Genomic DNA, 12,849 nt, shown 5'->3' with positions numbered 1-12,849 from the left:
CTACAAATCAAATTTAAACATCACTAATTTTCTAATTCAATCAACAAACTTCAACATAATCATTTAACAAACTTCAACATAATCATTCTTTCTAATTGTAATTTTAGTAAACAAAAAAAACTAATTGAAGCAAAACATCAAAACTTACCTTACTGTGAAAACCGGAGTGTAGGAGAGATAGAGACTAGGGATGGAGAGGAAGGCCGAGAACGGTGTGGCGGAAAGAGCAGCGGCCGGCGGTGGACTGCGGCAGCGGTGGGGTGTTAGGGTTTGACCTGCGCTGTGGACTTGTGGTGGGGAAGTTAAGTCCTGTGATGTTTTTTGTGTTAGCGCTGCTGTGTAAAAATAAATAATTAACCTTATAACCTAACTTGCTGGATAAAAAAAAAGAAAAATTGGAAATAAAAAAGGTAAAGTGTTGCGGATGAGAGTCAAACCTGGGTGGATAGCAGGGTTGTCGCGATTTAAAGGAGGAGTTTTGCCACTAAACCAAAGTTCCAGATTGTATATGAGTTCACTCTCATAAATTATACCTAAATTCTATATAAATTTCGAAACACAATGGGTTCCCGTAAACCCGTATATACCTATATAGATCCGCCCCTGTTTTGAATCAATCTTTTGTTCATTCTATGATCGAGTTTTTTATTAAAAATTTTAAACAATGACGAATGAAATACATATACATAACTATTTATTCTATAAATATATAAATATAATATAGAACTTTATAGTGTGTCAATCATACAATGTCTTTTTAAATTTTACATCATGCAAATTTCAACCCGGCTTAGTCGATTTGTATCAATTTAGACGTTTCCTTTGGTTTCTAACTATATACGAAATACAATAAGAGAGGACGAGGCACCTACATGGGTAGAGTGTATGGTTTCCAAATAACATGGTTGCACCGTTGACATCTCATGTGGATAGGGTGCATTACTTCCCTCCATGGCAAATGTTTGCCACATTAAATTGGTTTATTTTGTTACATTTATATACTTGGAGAACTAAAAAATAAACAAAGAGTTCTAGGATACTTGTGGGTAGATGTTGACAGTAATTTCATTGTTTGTGTGTACTTGAGGGTAGAAATAAGGTAACAGTGCATGATTGAGCGATGTATGGGTAATATCCATGAGTACCCCTTCCCTCAGGTTATCATTTAAGCCGCTTTTATTATTGTGACGTTAGGTTTAACCTTTGTTTTAAGAAAGAAAATTGAGATATTAATTTTCACGTCTAAAACATTTTTTCTTAAGAAAAAAACCTCAACCTTATTATTAAACCCTTGAAAAGATTAAGGCGGCCTTGGTAAAAAAATAAAGATAAATAAGACGGGTAGATGCATGATCCGTACATATAACTAAGTATATGAAATAGACATGTTAGTTATTTCCTTACTATTTTTATGACCCCTATTTGATTGTTGATGAGCATGTCATTGTTTTGGTAAGGATTGTGATTGACCTTGGCACTGGCAGCATCTAAGTTTCGGGTTTTGAAAGTCCAAGTTTATGTCATTGTTGATCCGACTCGATGGATCAACCAATAAGATGTTAATGCGATGCTAGCTCAACTTTTAGATGTTCTTGCTTCTTAACGGGTCCTGGGTTATAACCCAGACAATTAGCATATTTATATAAGTGTTTTGAGAATATTAAGAATATTGTAACTTTACCATTCAAAAAATAAAAAGATCATTCAATAGGATTATGAGCAAGCAAGTTCATCGGTTTGATTTGAATGATTAATTGCTTGTAATCGGGTTACAAAGTTTTAGCCAAATCGAGTTAAAAAAAATTAAAAAGATCAATCAATAGACCGAAGAAAACTAATATTTTTAGCCGGGTTACAAATTTGTAGATTGGGTTTATCTGGTATTGAATGGCTTTACTTAATATACACATATTATAAAAGGTGAGTGTTGGGAATTGATTTTAATGCTACATGTGACGTATCATGTTTTAAAAAGTATATGTTATCAATAGTAATAAAAAAATATATATTATTGTTATACGGGTGAATAGATTTGGTTGCTAGATCCAAACATATTGTGACAAAGGTAGTTGAAATAATATTATTAAACAAATGTAACTTTATATTTTATTTATGAACGTTCTGAAATTATAAATTGAAGATATGAGGAGAGGGTGAGAGGTGGGACCATACAAGTCAGCTAATGAGGACACTGTGGTCAAAATGGCCTTGGGCCACAAGGCCCACATATCAGTCCCCTTAACTTGTTTTACTATTAATTGAGCTTAAAAAGAATATTATACTTGATTGGCATTTTCCCCGAAAATGGCTGTTTTACAGTTTGCCAAATGCAGGCTTTCATTCGATTCTTTGTGTTTTTTTAATGAGAACATTTATAAATACTAGCATTTTTTTGGATCTTTGCCTCTTTTGAACTTACATGACAACATGATCGTGTATTAACTTTAGCCCATATATCTATCATATATAATAGAATTATATTTGGAGAGCTCATACACGAAACCATGAGTATCAATTTTGGCTCGTATAAATAGTTCTTTTGATGATAAAGTTCGAATCTTTTATGTAGTTTAAGTAAAAACTTAATGTCATAATAACGTATAATAGTTCTGTTATTATTCAACATAAAACAATTTTAGGTTCATAACGCCTATAAATTGTTCTCCTAACACTTAGAGATATAGATTCAATGTACTAATACGACATTTGTAGCACAACCAAAAGAAACAATATATAAACGTTGCCAACCTAGCGAAAGGGAGGATGTAAGACATAATTGCCAACATAAAAATGTTAAAATGTATAAACCACAATGAATGTTCGTTCAAATAAATTGTTAGCCAATTTAAATGTACGCCACTGCTATAAGATAATCGGTTATATGTGTTTAATGCAGTGATGAGAGGTCTACTGAAGAAACACTAACCGGACCCCGGACAGATTACTGGTAACCTGGGGGTTGGAGAGATGTTTCCCACGAGGGGTTAGACCCTTGGAAGATGGTTCTTCTGATAACCTGCAAAACAGACACCGTGAGCTCGTCACTGAGAAGGGGGGGGGGTTCCTCCTTGTGACCACCCTCCGGCGTGAGAATCAGACTAGATTGCTCTTTAAATATAAAAGTATATTAAGAGATTGCTAGAGCAGATATCAGGTATAATATGATGATAATGTAGTAAGATATGATGTCCTTTGATGATCATACCATTTGGGGTATTTATAGCCGAAGGTAGGTTTCCAAGGAGGTATGGCCGGCTGCAACAGTGTTCCTGTTCATCAACAGTAGCCTACGCACGTGCCCTGCTGGTAGTTGGTGGGTAGGCAGCGGCTGATAGCGACCAGGCCTGCTGTATACTATTCCCTTTCCACCAACTGCCGGCTACGCACGTGGTATGACAGTAGTTGGTGAGTAGGCAGCGGCTTAATAGTGATACAGTACAGGAGCATGCTGCTCGCCATACTGTATCAGTGAGCTGTCGTATCCCTGATCAGATCTTTCGCCCATACCTCGTCAGGTACAGTGAAAGGTCCTTCAGTATAGACTGGCTTATTTGGGCGGGAGTATTCCCCCTCCCGCCTCTGTGCGGGATTGCTCCCGGCTTTGCTCATTCCTTCAGGTGACACTGAATGATCGAGAGCTAAGTACCTAGTGCGTGTAGCCATGCTGCGCGGGTGGCCTTCCCTCATGGCTTGTATCCGAGGCTGCGGGAACAGGCGGAGTCCTTCACCATGGGAGGCATTTCCTGCGGGACCAGCTTGCATACTGCGCGTAAGGACGTCACGTCTCTGAGCATGGTTGGTCCTGCGGATCCAGTTGGTCTCTGCGCAGACGTCCCTGTTTAAGGTGAGTCTTGCGGGTCCAACTGGGCTCTGCTGGGACCTACCTCTTCAAGTCCCCCCAGTCCAATGTTCTTCTCATGCGTGTTTAATAAAGTGAGGTGAACTTTTGGACTTAAGCAAAGGGTTTTGAAAAGGGTTTTGTAAGGTTTTCCATGGGAAGTCCTTGTCACTTGCAGAAATGCCCGAGTTTCCTGCTTGGTCTTTGGGTATGATGCGGGTAGGTCTGTAACCTCCTCGCAAGTCAGGAGCATTGAGTCCCAGTTGTGTGGATTCTCCATGAGGTTTTGGTAGTTTTGAACATAGTGATCAATTATGTTAAAACCACCAATTCCATCCTGGAACTTCAAACAACGTAGTTCTCAACGTTCCCGCTATGCGGGGATGTTATTTCCGTTTCCGCAAGCATTGCCCAGAAGATCCTTCCTGGTTTCAATTCCCAGCGGAGCGCTAGGTATGTGAAGGGTTTTGCCTTAACACTGTACCAGCGCTCGTCTTACGGTTACTTTACTTCCAAGGTATTCCTAGCGTCAATTCCCTGCAGGTGCTAGGTATGTGAAGGGTTTTGCCTTTACACTGTACCCGCATCCGTCTAACGGTTACTTGTTCGCCAAGGTTTACTTGGCTTCAATTCCCTGCGGGTGCTAGGTATGTGAAGGATTTTGCCTTTTCACTGTACCCGCATCCGTCTAACGGTTACTTGTTCGCCAAGGTTTACTTGGCTTCAATTCCCTGCGGGTGCTAGGTATGTGAAGGATTTTGCCTTTACACTGTACCCGCATCCGTCTAACGGTTACTTGTTCGCCAAGGTTTACTTGGCTTCAATTCCCTGCGGGTGCTAGGTATGTGAAGGATTTTGCCTTTACACTGTACCCGCATCCGTCTAACGGTTACTTGTTCGCCAAGGGGTAAGGGGTATTTTCCCGCTTACTTTTTAATATTTTTTAAATTTTGAATTTTGAAATTCGAAGAGTTGGTGGAAAGATAAGAACAGTCCAAACCTCTGAAACGTCGTGCGACGGTTTCTTCTGACTGTGTCAGGACGTGCAGGAAGTTATGGTGACGTGACAGAACATGGTCATTCCAGACGCTTTTCCTGGCGCGTGGGCACGATTTTTCGGGCGCGTGGCCGCGAAATTACTGGCACGCGTCCTGTCAACAGCTGTTGCCAGCCTGCTTTTTGCCACGTGTCATAGTTTCATTGCACCTTCGATTTCTCTCTCCTCCGCATTAAATTCACCGCATTAATTGCGATTAGTATATAAAGGGGGAGAGGCCCCTTTGTAATCCACACTTTCACCTCTCTTCTTCTTCTTAGTGATTTCCGGCAAATACTCCCCTTTTTCAGGCAAGCATTTTCCCGAAATCACTCTTCTTTCTGCAAAAATGTCTTCTCATGATGCTGAAGCTGTAGCCGACGATAGGAGTACTGCTGGCGAGTGCCAGTGTGCTCTACCTCTCGATCAGTACCAGTACATAGTCAGGAAGTTCATGCTCGAGTCTCTCGAGCCTGAGTTTCCTGAATCCCACCAGACTGTGTACGATGCCCCCAGTGGCAAGATCGGGGTATATGCTGCATTCTTTGTTTATGGGAACCTTAGGTTTCCATTGACAAAGTTTATGTATCGTGTCCTGGAGAGGCACGGTGTGCACCTGACCGAGGTGCATCCGATGGCGATTGCCAAGGTCCGGCACTTCGAGTGGGTGTGCCGGATTCTGGGTATTGAGCCCTACGTGGACCGCCTGATGACCTTCTATACTTGGAGGTGCGTCCAGGGGTGGTACACCCTAACAACCCGTATTAAGGGTTTGAAGATCTGCGTGACCGAGCGCAGTCTCCGATCGTGGAAGCGGGAGTTCTTCTACATCTCTGCCCGCGCCATCCCCATTGCTATGAAGTTCAAGAAGGGTCAAGCGCTTCCGAGCCTTCACGCTTCCAGCTACCAGGAGGCGGAATGGTTCGCGAAGATATCCCGGGTCCAATCTCCGGTTTACCGGTTTGCGGAGTCCGGGATGGTGCTGCTGGGGATGAGCCGGGTATGGAAGGATGCGTCCCGGTTTCCCATCCTTCTTGAATATGGTTTGAACTCTATTCCTTATGGTATGTCTTGTCTTTCTTGCTGATATTAGTTAATTTTCTAACTGTTTCTTTTTCTTTCAGAGGGGAATAATTTGGAGTCGCTCCTGTTCCCGCGGGAAGCTGACAGTCCTGTGCGGGTGGGCACTCGTGCTCTGGATGACAATGAGTTGCCCATCCTGGAGCAAACGGCGGATAGGTTTGTGGAGGTCTATCCGCCGGGCCAAGAGATCCTGAGCCACCGGCGGCCAGGTAAGGAGATATTCTATCCTGAACCCCTCAATGCTGTACCCGTTGCTGAAAATCCTTACATCCTGTCTTCTGAGGAATCCGCAGATGGTCCTCTCCTTGTGCGGAAGAAGAAGACTGCTGCCGGCGTGAAGGGGAAGGAGAAGGCCACAGCTGATCCAGTGGTTCTCTCTGACACGGAGTCAGATAGTGAAGAGGTGGCGGGGAAGCCCGGTGGTGAGAAGACCACTGCTCCGGAGGCTACGACCGTTACCTCCGGAGAACCAACGAAGACGACGGTGACCGGTACCAAGAGGCCGGCTCCATCGGGTTCCTCCCCGCCCGTCCGTACGTTCAGGGTCAAGAAAACCCGTAAGTATAATCATAATTCCTTTGTAGATTTGTCACTTCATAATTTTCTTAACACTTTCTTCTTTGTGCAGGCGTGGATGTTGACGCAATCCTGGGTGAAACGCAGGGGAGTACCTCCTCGCCAATGACGGTAGGCTCGGTCAGCCTTCCTGAGGCGTCGACCCAGTCGCCTGCGCCTGCATCCGCTGGTCCAGTTGCTCGTTCCGTCGAGCCAACTGTTCCGGCCTCGATGACGTCACCGCCGGCCGTGAGTGCGATTTTTACAGCATCCTTCACGGAACCGGCGGTTACTGCTGCTTTTAAGGAGGCGGCGACCGCGGCGGAGACAACGACGGCGACCACGGCGGCTGCCACCATGCCCGCGCCACCGGCACCAATGGCCGGACCATCAGGTACGCGCAGGGCTTCACGCCGATCTTTGCCACCTTCCCGTCTGCCTGACCTGTTGGATGGATTTCCTTTAGGTTCAGGTGATGGGTTTGGCGGCTATCGGCCTGTCATTGACCCTACAGGTGCGTAGGGTTCCTTTCTTTTTCCCTTATGTTTTTCATCATCTTTTCCTTACTGCTTTTGTTTCTTTTGCAGTGTCGGATTCCAATGAAGTGTATGTTCCTCGATGGAACATACGCCGAGGAACAACCCTTCGCACACCCGTGGAGTGCGTGGACTGGGCTCGCCACGCTGCTCCTCTGGGCGCGTTGGGTGAAGCCATGGTTAGCTACCAGGAGGGTAGGCTAACTAATGAGCTTCGGGTTCTCCAGGCCTGGATGCAGCCGCGCGTCGAGCTGCTTTGTCGTGAAAACGACAAGTTGAAAGCAGCTCACGCCAAGGACATATCTGAGGCGCGTGCTCTTCGGGAGGAGAACCAACAGCTGGCGGCAGCTGCCGCCGACAAGGAGAAGGCCTTCAAGGCTCTCGAGGTTGAAGTTCAGGCGCGACTCGAGGCCCGCTCCAAGGCTGCCCAAGCTGTGAATGAACAGCTTCGGTTGGCCAGGGAGACTGCGCGAAACGCAACCGAGAGGGCTGCCAAGGCTGAAGCCGTTGCTGAGCCTTTGCGTGTGGAGAATGAGGAGCTCAAGGCCAAATTAGAGGCTCTCCAACGCGCTCATGATGCCTTGGCAATGGAAGATGCCAAGAAACTCCAGGAAATCCTGGACCAAAGGGGGGTGCTTGACCAGACCCAGCGGAAGTTTAAGGGCGTCGAAGAGGCTGCCGCTAAGGAAGTTTTACTTGCCAACCTTAACAAGAGCGAAGCCGAACGCGCCCATACCGAAGCTCAAGCTGCCCTCCGATGGCTTCTTCGAGAAGCGTTGCCTCAGGTATGTTTAGATTTATCTTCACGCATTTCTTTTGTAAGAAAAGGTTCTAATACTTGTGTTTTCTTTGTAGGTTGTGCGTCGGGTCTTTTCAGAGACCTCTTACGATGATGCTATGACCGCAGCCCTCAACGCTTCTCATGATGATGGGGAAAAGGCCGGCTTCATGCTTGGTCTAGGGTTTGTTGAGAAAGGCGTCCCGCCTTCCAACTTCCCTTTGTTCAATGTGGATACTGAAGCCATTTATGACCAAGCATTGAACCAATACGCCGCCTTCCCGCATCCAGTGGTGGAGAAGGTGGACGAAGTAGCTGCTGCTGATGATGGGTTAGCTGTCCTCAAAGCGTTCCTCGAACCACCCCGCTCTGACGGAGCGGGTCCAAGTGGTAGCGGCCCTGAGGCTTGATCCTGAAGATCCCTTCCCATTGCTAAGACTTGTATAGTTTTTTATTTTCTTTTAGGCGGGTAGTTACCCGGCCATTCTTGTAATATATTCTTGAAATATTAATCTTTTTGCGTATAAGATTGTTATTTCCTTCTTTGGGTTCCTTGCTTTATAAACTTATGACTTGCATACTTAGTTTAAATTAGCAATTTTCCAAGTGTTTAGAATAAGAACCTTTGAACGTGGTTGATAGTGGGTTAAAGTTTCGCTTCCTCCTTCGTGATTGTGCGGGTAGAACCGTCACTTGCACTTGGTAGGATGGCTAAACTTTAACTTTTATCTAACCTGCGTGTAGGTTTTTCTTGCCTTTTGAGGATAAGTTAACCTTTGAACGTGGTTGATAATAGGTGTGAAGTTTTGCTTCCTCTTTCGTGATTGTGCGGGTAGAACCGTCACTTGCACTTAGTAGGATGGCAAAACTTTACCCATACCTGACCTGCGTGTAGGTTTTTCTTGCCTTTTGAGGATAAGTTAACCTTTGAACGTGGTTGATAATAGGTGTGAAGTTTTGCTTCCTCTTTCGTGATTGTGCGGGTAGAACCGTCACTTGCACTTAGTAGGATGGCAAAAATTTACCCATACCTGACCTGCGTGTAGGTTTTTCTTACCTTTCTAAGAATTTTGTTTTGAACCGTTCGACGCGCGGTTGTCGATAGGTTAGTGTTCATTTTCCTTTCATGATTCATGCGGATAGACCGGCACTTTCATTTAATGGAATAATTGAACTCTTCTCCTTCAACTGACCTGCGTGAAGGTTTGCCACGTTATTGGGTTCGTGCGGGTAAGACCGCCTTCCCACGCAACGACTTCACGTAATGTGAATGCCGTCACCAGTGTTGGATAGTTTTAACCGTTCGACGCGCGGTTGTTGATAGGTTATTATTCAGTTTCGTTAATGATTCATGCGGATAGACCGGCAATTTCATTTTTGGGTGCTGAACTTTTTCCCCTTCAACTAACCTGCGTGAAGGTTTGTCACGTTATTGGGTTCGTGCGGGTAGGACCGCCTTCCCATGCAATGACTTCACGTAATTATGCGGTGAAAACCGGCATATTAGTGTCCAGAAAAGTATTAAATGTAAAATCATCAGCTTCGATATTCTTAAAAGAGAATCATTTCCATTAGAAGTGGCTCTTGGCCTTTTCTTTACAAATTGGAATTGATTTACATGCAAAATGTGTAAATGAGCTCCCTTCCTTGTTGGGATGGGAGTGCCATCGAGCCGATACGCACCTGGTTCGGGATCTCGTTCTTTACGCAGCATGTAGTCTCGATTTTGAAGCTGGAATTGATTCGTGTTTTCCCCAGCTGGGGTTCTATACGCACCCGCCTGCTCAGCCTTTATTACGCCACGAGGTGCGCGAGCGTCCCATCTCTGACAAATGCTTCGACCATATCTTTTACATCTATGCATTCTTCAGTGTTGTGGCCCTTTGTCTTGTGAAAGTCACAGTATTTGCTCCGATCTGCATCGTGACGATGTCGGATTATTGGCGGTTTTGGCCATGGGAGCCCTTTAGTGGCGAATATCTCAGTGACGCTTTTGGTGAGTGGCGTCCATCTGGAGTTCCGGTGCGACTGTACATTATCCCTTCCGCCCAACCGATTTTGCAAGCCGGATGAGGTGTCAAAGTTTACCCTTGACTGCCAGATGCCTAGCTTTCGTTTTTTATTTAATCGGGCGGTGAGGACGTTGTCTTCTCTCGTCCTCTGGGTGTAGAGGTTTGTGCTCTGTGGGAGATCTCTACCCAGTTGCTTCTCTGTTTCCGCATAGCGTTTTGCTGCTGTCATGATGCCATCCCATGTGGATGGCATGCCATCTTTACCCGTTAGGGTGCGGATGAGCTCTGGGTCATGTGCGCCCTGGATGAAGGCAGCGCGAACAAGATCTTCACTGATATTGCCCAAACTTAACTTCTTTGAGTTGAAGCGAGTGATGAAGTTTGGCAGAGATTCGTCTTCCTCTCGTATGCATTTGAGGATTGTCCATTGCTCCTCGGTATACTTCCGTTGCTGGCTGAAGTGTTGGCTAAACTTTTGTTGGAAGTCTGCCCAGTCGTAGATGTGGTTGACCGGTAGACGATCGAACCATGCTCTAGCAGCCCCAACCAGCGTCATTTGGAACATGTAACACCACGTGGGTTCCGTCCAATTGCTGACGGTTGCCCCTGCTATGAACCTGTTCAAATGATCGTCTGGATCAGATATACCGTCATATGTGCCTATGTTGGGCATTTGTTTGGCACTCTTTGGGGCGATTGCTTCAGCAATGTCCCTTGCAAATTTGGACGTTCCTGCATTTGCAACGTTTGGTCTGAACGTTTTAGAGAAGTCTCGTGGACTTCCTCCTGTGCTTTTTGGTTTGAAGGCTTGTCCAAAATGCCTTTTCGGTTGGGATTCCGTTTCCTTACGCTTCCCTTTTGCCCTATGGCGAGGGTTCGCGTCAGAGTCGGATTCCTCCGAGTCATCCTCCCAGTATTCGAATTCGTCGGCCTGTTGTACGGAACGCAAGCGTTCGTCCAACTCAGCCTGGAATTTCTTTTGTCGTGCCTCCGCCCATGCCTTAACTTCATCGAGAGTCTGGCGGGGGAGTCTTCGTTTCTCAACCTGGGTATCAGTGGATCCCAGTAGGCGCTCATTTACTGCACTTGCCCCAGCTTTGGTAAGTGGGGTAGTGTTCGTAAAATTTACTTCGCTTGTCCCGGCTTCGGTAGCCGGGGTAGTGTTCGTAAAAACTGTGTTGCCGGTATTCCCCCTAGTAGCAGGGGTTATGGTTACCGGAATTTCTCTAACCATCTTTGTAGAAGTTTGAAAAAACTGTGAGAAAAATAAAGTTCTAGCTTTATGCACGGATGGCGCCAATGAAGAAACACTAACCGGACCCCGGACAGATTACTGGTAACCTGGGGGTTGGAGAGATGTTTCCCACGAGGGGTTAGACCCTTGGAAGATGGTTCTTCTGATAACCTGCAAAACAGACACCGTGAGCTCGTCACTGAGAAGGGGGGGGGTTCCTCCTTGTGACCACCCTCCGGCGTGAGAATCAGACTAGATTGCTCTTTAAATATAAAAGTATATTAAGAGATTGCTAGAGCAGATATCAGGTATAATATGATGATAATGTAGTAAGATATGATGTCCTTTGATGATCATACCATTTGGGGTATTTATAGCCGAAGGTAGGTTTCCAAGGAGGTATGGCCGGCTGCAACAGTGTTCCTGTTCATCAACAGTAGCCTACGCACGTGCCCTGCTGGTAGTTGGTGGGTAGGCAGCGGCTGATAGCGACCAGGCCTGCTGTATACTATTCCCTTTCCACCAACTGCCGGCTACGCACGTGGTATGACAGTAGTTGGTGAGTAGGCAGCGACTTAATAGTGATACAGTACAGGAGCATGCTGCTCGCCATACTGTATCAGTGAGCTGTCGTATCCCTGATCAGATCTTTCGCCCATACCTCGTCAGGTACAGTGAAAGGTCCTTCAGTATAGACTGGCTTATTTGGGCGGGAGTATTCCCCCTCCCGCCTCTGTGCGGGATTGCTCCCGGCTTTGCTCATTCCTTCAGGTGACACTGAATGATCGAGAGCTAAGTACCTAGTGCGTGTAGCCATGCTGCGCGGGTGGCCTTCCCTCATGGCTTGTATCCGAGGCTGCGGGAACAGGCGGAGTCCTTCACCATGGGAGGCATTTCCTGCGGGACCAGCTTGCATACTGCGCGTAAGGACGTCACGTCTCTGAGCATGGTTGGTCCTGCGGATCCAGTTGGTCTCTGCGCAGACGTCCCTGTTTAAGGTGAGTCTTGCGGGTCCAACTGGGCTCTGCTGGGACCTACCTCTTCATCTACAAACATCAAAGACTCAACTTTAAATTATTTAAAAGACTCAAAAGAACTCAACCATTTTATAAACAAGCAACAAAACATGTAGCGTTGAAGTGACATTGGTGTGCTCTAACCTTATGATAAGTCGATAACATTGCACAACAATGCTCACATAATTGACGTTACAAGTCAACATGAAACAATGATTAATCTTTTGATTTTAATGAGCTATAATATGTTGGAATTATATATATTAACAAATTACCACCGATTCATATTGAAGTTTATTTGTATGTTTTATTGATTAGTTATGAAATCAGTTTTATAGATGTTTCTAAGCTTCATGCAACTTGCAAGGAATACTAATATCTATATACACGAATATTACGTAGAATACTTGAGTCAGATCCGCATACGAATTGAATTGAATTTCATAACTCATAAGCAAGGCATACGTTTTACTAATTAAACACGATTAAAAGGTGAAATAAGAGAATACAAGTTAAATGGAAATTAGAATAGCTAGCAAACATAATAAGTGGATTGTATGAAACAACTTTAGTATGTGACCCAACTATTGACTAAATACATACTTCATCTCTAATATAACTATAAGAGTGTTTTTGTATCATATAACAACAAAATAACTAGCTATATGATTTCTTTTGTAATAAAAAAGTAAATAAAATGCCGTGTCAAAAACTATTGTCATATTAGGCTTATATGGCAGTGAGGGAGATCTAGATTTTGA

The sequence above is a fragment of the Bidens hawaiensis genome, unplaced genomic scaffold (assembly GCF_021521415.1).
Source record: "Bidens hawaiensis isolate Kalapana, Puna unplaced genomic scaffold, B.hawaiensis_p1.1 tig00017353_1, whole genome shotgun sequence".
Classification (NCBI taxonomy): Eukaryota; Viridiplantae; Streptophyta; class Magnoliopsida; order Asterales; family Asteraceae; genus Bidens; species Bidens hawaiensis.
The sequence above is the reverse complement of the archived record's forward strand: the minus strand, read 5'-3'. Positions refer to the sequence as shown.